Source organism: Pongo pygmaeus, chromosome 3, assembly GCF_028885625.2.
Source record: "Pongo pygmaeus isolate AG05252 chromosome 3, NHGRI_mPonPyg2-v2.0_pri, whole genome shotgun sequence".
Taxonomy (NCBI): Eukaryota; Metazoa; Chordata; class Mammalia; order Primates; family Hominidae; genus Pongo; species Pongo pygmaeus.
This window is the reverse complement of record NC_072376.2, coordinates 141,235,229-141,242,363: the sequence shown is the minus strand read 5'-3', so window position 1 is coordinate 141,242,363 and position 7,135 is coordinate 141,235,229. Positions and strand designations below refer to the sequence as shown.

The 7,135-nt window shown below is 45.5% G+C and overlaps 1 long non-coding RNA gene across 1 annotated transcript; it reads left to right on the top strand.

Annotated features, from left to right (window-relative positions):
• Positions 1-304: 304 nt before the first annotated feature.
• LOC129035697 (uncharacterized) lies at positions 305-6,156 on the top strand. Its single transcript, XR_008502290.1, has 3 exons — positions 305-401; positions 2,171-2,279; positions 5,599-6,156. It is a non-coding gene; the product is annotated as an uncharacterized LOC129035697 (long non-coding RNA).
• The last annotated feature ends 979 nt before the right edge of the window (positions 6,157-7,135 follow it).

Here is a 7,135-nt window from a genome sequence, read left to right as displayed (position 1 = left end):
CGGCCCAGTGATGAGTACACAGTTGTAATTGAATTGCATTTGACGTTGTTTGCACTAACACAGTACCAGACTTCAGGACAAACCACAGCTCTGCAGAGCAGAGGTCTGGCCCACTCTCCCCCCACCTCACCCCCCGCGGCTTGGGTCTGCCCTTGTTGTCCTGACCTGCCGGAGGTTTCATCAGCATCACCTCTGACTCATACTTCGCATTCAAGAGCAAGATGAATTCGCCAGCAATGAGAGCCTGGAAGAGGGCCAGCCTATTGGTACTAAAGCAGTGCTGGCCCCAACACAGCTCGCTGGGCCAGACGTTGATGGGAAATGGCTGACAGCAGGATAAACAAGCAGCTCCCTTTTTAGTGAGCTTCAGAGGAATCAGGTGGACAGAATCAAGGTTTCAGGTATGCTCTTCAGAGGCTCTGTGGAGTGGTGGGAGGGAAGCTGTAAAACAGCATTGGAGATGGTTGTGGTCTCCCCCAGCAAAGGCACCGGCAGGAAGGAAGGCAGATTGGCAAACAGTGTGGGCCCACAGTGCGAGCCAGGGCAGAAGCCATCAGGGGACACATCAAGCCGTGAGAGACAGCTGGTTAGGGACCCCTCAGTTCCCCACCGTCCTGCAGAGACATGGGGGGCAGTGTCTGTGCCTCCCTCCCTCACCACCCGAGCCGCTCCACAAGAAATTCTGAGCGCCACTGGGCAAGTAGAGGGAACCAAATGCCTCAAGATGGAGAAGAGCGGAAGGTCTAACTAGCAGTGCTGTGGAAGAGCAACACAGACAAGAGGTGTAGAATTAGCTGGGCAGGGTGTGTGGGTTCCTTCCGGTGCCTGCGTGCCTGAGAAGAAGTCATTCGTTGAGCTTGGTTTAGGTTTGAAGGCAGTTTTGGTGTTTGAGGCTTATTTAGCACACATAAGTCCAAGGTAGCATCAGAAAGAATTATAAACTTCATGTGACTTTTCAAAACAACCCAATGAGCCCAGTGTTCGCAAATAGCAGTCAGCCGAGATAAGCGGCCATTCTAGGAGCAAAGGCCCTTGTGCCAGGAAAACAAGAACAAGCATGAGTGAGAAGCAGGGCAATGCAATCCACAAACACAATTCATGCTTTACAGCTGTGAGACAATGCTTCTTTTGCTTGGACCTCAGGCTCTGCAAACTGCAGCACAGAGGAGGGTAAGTGTGCAGTGGCTCCTAGAGAAGAGTGGTCAGTAATGAAATTGCACCCCACTTTACTTGCCCCTTTGTGTTCCTGGGTCACTGCCAGGCTGTCCCAATCCTGCAACATGTGGAAAGCCAGTGTGTTCAGATGGAATAGTAGGGGATGCAACCTAAAGAGATTACTAGTAAGATTTTCCAGAAAAAGAAAAATAACTATTTTTTAAGCATGAGCAGGGGTGGGGAGGAGTGGGGGGAAGAAAGTTTCTTTGTTTCTAATTAGAAAGCTTTGCAAGCTATTGACTTATTGAGGAAAATCAGGACAATTGGGTACACAGCTTTGACTTCTGGTGATTTCTGACACTTTCCTCGAAAGCCTATCACTCCAAATTGAGGGCCCCAGGATTGACTGTTTTACAGAAGCTCTTATGTATTGAGGTCTTGTATGAACTGGACCCATGTAAGATGGGGAGTGGTGACAAACGTTGGCTCAACCTCAATTGTCAGATTATGGTTCAAGGTTATTTTCTTAGAGATAGTGAGTCTTCAGAAAACCTTTGAGTAAAGGCAAATGAAAGGCTTGGGTCTAAAAACAGGCTTCCAAAAGTGGAAATAGGACACAGGAATCGGAGAGTTGGAAAACAAAACAAAACAGATGAGCTGGAATGAAAAGAGTAGAGAGAGAAGTAGAAAGACAGGGAGAGACTCTCTAAGGAAAGCTGTGAAGGAAAAGGATTGCGGCCTCTTGGCTTTATTTTCAGTTAGTGCCTCATACAATTCACAATGTGAGGCTCCCACACATTCTGGCCTGTTCTCCCCAATTATGGGGGTGGGGAGGTAAGTGAACTACACCCAGACTTCTTGCAGCTGTCACCTCAATATCAGGTATCTGCGAGGTGGGGAGAGAGGCGGGAGGATTGATAAGGGGCTGTATAACTACTGGGAACTCCAGCCAATGTAACACATGGTTATGTGGGCCTATGTAGTTAGGTTTCACAATCCCTATTGCCTGTGCCAGACCCTGAACTAAATACTGGAGATGTGGAGCTCAAGAAGGCATGATTCCCGCCCTTAGGAGTGCACCATCAAAGGAAGTTAGGAGTGCATCTCCTCAAAGGAGGAGATAGGTGAGTAAACTAAACATTTTGATTCAGTATGTTTTGGGATACAGGTAGGAAACAGAGCTGCAGGGCCAGGGAAAGGGGGCACCTCCCCCAAAGGCAAAGGTCCTATCCTCAGTCCCACAGAACAGCTTACAAAACTCCTCCTCAGGTGCAGCTGGTTCGGAGGGTACGGTCATCTCCAGCTGTCTCCTAAATCGTCTCTATTTTCTCACTGGCTCCTTCTAGTCTAGGTCTCTCCAATCCTATACACATCGTTTCCAGCTCTGTTATGCCTTCAGGCTACTGGCTGAGCCTTTTTCTTTTACTGCTAAAGCATAGCATACATTTTCCTGCATTTCCTCCCTACTCTCTCATTTTTCACCCACCCCTTGATGTCAAGTTCCTCTCTGTACCACTTTATCATAATCTCCCTCTTGAAGAAGAACCACCAGTGATTTCCTCACCACTAAATCCAGTGATCCTCATTGATGTTATTATACAGAGAGCTGACTGGCAACTACCACACTGCAAGCTAAAACTCTCCCCTCTTTCAGCTTCCCAGGCCTGTCTGCCCTTGTTCTTCCTGCAGTTCTCCTGTGCTTCCCTCATTAGCACCAATTCCCTTTGCCATCTCATAAGTGGGAGTGTCCCCCAGTGAACAGCCGCAGGGAGTGCACCTGCATCCAGAGTTCCAGCTATTCTCCATGCTGATGACACCCAAGTCTTTATCTCCAGGTCTGATCCTTCACTTTGTTTCCAGTCCTGAATTTCTAATCACGTACTGGTCAGGTTCACATTCTTGGTCATCTGTGTCTCTCAGGGTTCCTAGCACAGAACGGATAAAATATCCCAGTCTCCTGCAGAAAATCCCACTTTGTCACTTCTGCCTTTCTTTCCTGACCATGGTTTCCAGCCTGTTATCTTCTAAGAGACAGACAATTTATTATTATCTTCCTAGAGGAGTCTCATCCCCAAAGCCTGGAAATGGGGCTTTGTATTATCCATCTAAAGATGGGTATTATTGTCTTTCACCCCTCCATTCTCTTTTCAGCGTCTCATTTTCTTTCTTGGTGAAATAGAACAAAAGTGATCAGCCTTTCTGAGAAGTCATATTATTCATGGTAACATTGTTTTGTCTTGTAAGTGACTGACATTAGGACTGACATATGAACTGATTTATACCCCAACTTCAACATGCCCTTTCCCACGATCTGTAACCCCAAAGCAACAGTAACAGCTGGACTAATAGCACTTGCAATATGCCAGGCACTGTGCTGGGCTAAGTGCTTCATATGTGTTATCTTTCCGAATCTTTTCAAAAACCTTATGAGGCAGAAACCATTTCCAGAGAAGGAAACCGAGGCTTAGGGAAGTTGAAGTAACTGGTTCAAGGTAAGTGGCAGAGCCAGGGTTCAGGGAGACATGAAAACATCCCACTCTTAACCCTTCACCACACAGCCTCTTGTGTCTATTGGATTCACTTACAGGGGGCTTGAGTTGGTTCACGTCTACAAATAATTGAATGTCTGTTACATGCTGAGCATTGTGGGATACAAAGGTTTAAAAAGATCAAGTCCATGATCTCAAGGAGCTTACAGTCTAGAGGAAGAGCACCAACATGAGACTGACGCCTGTACAGTGAAATGAGACTTTCGGATGAAAGGGTTACATTTACACAAAGCACGCACAGTTCAGTATTACATGTCCCTGCCCTTGAAGAAGATCCCAGCTGCTAGAGTTTTGACTATGCAGTGTTTCAGATTTAGTTTCCCCTCCTCTTTGATCAGGCTCCTCTGTCTTTCTAAAGCTCATACTATACATATAATTTCCATTCAAATTCAAAATCTTTCCAATTATTGTAGTGAATGCAATGTTATTCAAGGATTTTTTTTTTCCTGAAAGAGCACCTATCTGACATGCATTTTTAATTTTATGTGCAATATGCAAATGTCATCACTGTAGTTGTTAACCGCAGTGCAGGATTGCAATTAACTATGGAGCTGTGCATTTTAGTTATATGCTAATGCTAATGAGATTTTCATAAAGCAAGTCCAATTACCAGCCCTATTTTTTAACTGCAAGAGCTAGTGCAAAGCAAAGGTGTTGACTTTCTTTAGAATAAATTACCCTTTGTCCTTGGCTCCTTCATCATATTCAATCATCCTAAAAAGTAACTCCTGCTACTTTGAATATTGTATCCTGCCTTGCTCTCCAGTACAATATTAATGGAGACCGTGGGCAAGATTGTTTAGAAACCAATTTACACTGCACAGGCAGTGGGAAAACTTCCTCCAAATGTAAACTGCTCCAACAGAGGAGCAGAGCTTTGAATACTCAAAGTAAACAGGACCTAGAGGAGACTGAAGACCCAGACAGTGAGTTAGCAAAAATAAATCACAAGAGAGCGTGTATGTGGTGTAACCTTGCACTGAGGAAACACAAGCGGTGAATGGGTATTTAAACTCAGACTTATGATCAGCTGTGTCACTGGTGGAAGACAATCACCTTAGAGGGATATTCATTCATTCATTCATTCACTCATTCAAGAAACAGTCGTGGGGGCTTCTGTGTTCCAGACACTAAATTAGACACTGAAGCTTCAAATATGAATAATATAGGGAAGGAGAGACAGACGTTCATATTTTATTTCTATACTAATTGATTCTTTTACAAAAAGAAAGTGTCTGTGAATTACTCGGGCAGTGAAAGAATGAATAAGCACAATGCCTGCCTTCAGTGAGCTTATGGTCAAGTAAAAGGATACAAATATGTAAAATAATTTTAAAAGGATACAAGCATGTAAAACAAAATGTGACACATGAGGTATTTTTAGAGGAGGACAAAATAAAGGCAAAGGTCAGTTTGGAGAAGGAAGGTGATGGGGAGAAAAACTTCTTAAAAGATAAGGAGATTCTTGAGCTGAACCTTGAAGGTGGATAAGTATTAGCTAGAACAGGGTGGGAGGTCAGTCCAGAAAAGAACAACCTGAAGAAACCACAGAAGTATGCAACAGCCCAGGTGACTGTAAGCGATCCAAGGTCCCTGGAAGCACAGGGTGTGCAGCAGAGCCGAGGTGAAAGGTAAAGTTGGAAAGGAGCCACTGAGGGGTTTTCAGCAGGAGAATAAACAATCAGACGTGCCTCTTGGGCAGCAAAGTGGAACAAGGGTGAAAGGTGAGTGGGTGGGGGCAAGTAAATCACCCACCCATAGGAACCACTTCTGTGTTCAACTCAGACCCTGAGACAAATGATCAGGTTATATTTCCCCTCAAGATGTTTCCCGTGCCCCTATGGAAGTCTATGAAACAACAAAGTACTCTTTATTTTTAACATTTTCTTTCCAGAAAGAAAATATGAGAGAGAGGGAAAAAAAGCTTGATGACGTAGATATACAGTTTGAGTGTCTTTTCTAATCTGGATCAACTTCGAACCAAGATGAAAGAAGCATGGAAACAAAAGCACAAGAGAAGAAAAGGCAAGAAAAATAAGGGGAGAGAGGATGATAAGAATAGTACCAGGCTGGGCGCAGGGGCTCACGCCTGTAATCCCAGCACTTTGGGAGGCTGAGGCAGGTGGGATTGCCTGAGGTCAGGAGTTTGAGACCAGCCCGCCCAACATGGTGAAACCCCATCTCTATCAAAAATACAAAAATTAAATTAGCTGGGCGTGGTGGTGCACACATGTAATCTCAGCTACTTGGAAGGCTGAGGCAGGAGAATTGCCTGAACCTGGGAGGCGGAGGTTGCAGTGAGCAGAGATCGTGCCATTGCACTTACAGCCTGGGTGACAAGAGCGAAACTCTGTCTCAAAAAAAAAAAGTACCGGCTGGGCGCGGTGGCTCACACCTGTAATCCCAGCACTTTGGGAGGCCCAGGCAGGTGAATCACGAGGTCAGGAGATCGAGACCATCCTGGCTAACATGGTGAAACACCGTCTCTACTACAAAAATACAAAAAATTAGCCGGGTGTGGTGGTGGTTGCCTGTAGTCCCAGCTACTCGGGAGGCTGAGGCAGGAGAATGGCGTGAACCTGGGAGGCGGAGCTTGCAGTGAGCCGAGATTGTTCCACTGCACTCCAGCCTGGGTGACAGAGCGAGACTCCGTCTCAAAAAAAAAAAAAGGTACCAAAAATGAAGTAGAATTAGGTCTGGGTAATGGGAGTACCTTTTCTCCTTTTCATACCAACCTGCCCCCAAACTCCTGCCACCTCTGCCTGGGAGAGAAAAGCCAGGAATTGGGAAAGGAAAGTGGAACATGGAATCTTCTGGAGTCCTCAGTAGAAGCAGACGTCCATTAGAGGTAGAAGTACACAGAGTTCCACTTCATTGTAACAAGGATGAAAGGTTAAAAGTCCCAGTACATAGGCAAATATATTTAGTGGTGGAAAGTTGAGGAGTTTCTATCAGATGTCTTCTGCTTTAATTGTGAAATATGAAGTAAAGTTATCTGCCCTGAGGGGAGAGGTGGGAATTCAGACAACGAAAAAGTTTGAGCAAATAGTGGGGTTCGTCCAGAATTGGGGTTTTGCTAGATAACTTCAGTGGAAGGATCAAGGGTCAAGGGAATTTAGAATATAAGTAATATGTTCTGGATAGGAGGAAACTGAAGACAAGAGTGGCTGGTGGATGGGCAGAAAGGAGAGAGGAGGAGTGATGGGAGCAACAGAGTAAGCTGGAGGGAGGGGGATGTAGCTGGAGGGCAGTCATCTGTACTTGTTATCTCAGGGGGGATGTCCAGGTCTAGGGTGAAGCTGTGAGAATGGAAGGCAGAGATGGGGTATGGAAGATCACTGGAAGATGAGGAGGTCAGAGAACTGAGTGCTCAGTGGTTAGATGGGTCAGATAGAAAGAATATGAAACAAATGCCAGGCTTCAACGACTGA